Genomic DNA, 264 nt, shown 5'->3' with positions numbered 1-264 from the left:
TATTATTATTATTATTACATGTTTTTAACTTAAAGGGTTAAGTACAATTTTGGTCCCTAAGGTATAAGTCAAAAAAATTTTTTATCTCCAATCTCTTTTTGCATAAAAAAATTGTCCTTAAGATTTAACTTAGTTTTAAAATTGTCCTTTTTCCCAAAATTTTAATTTTTATTACCAAACTACCCATAACCAAAAAAATATAAATTTAAAAAGAAAGGAAAAAAAAGAAAAACAGAACGGATAAGAGGGAAGAAGGGGGGATCA

Source organism: Arachis duranensis, chromosome 10 (assembly GCF_000817695.3).
Source record: "Arachis duranensis cultivar V14167 chromosome 10, aradu.V14167.gnm2.J7QH, whole genome shotgun sequence".
Lineage (NCBI taxonomy): Eukaryota > Viridiplantae > Streptophyta > Magnoliopsida > Fabales > Fabaceae > Arachis > Arachis duranensis.
Note: the sequence above shows the minus strand (reverse complement) of the source record.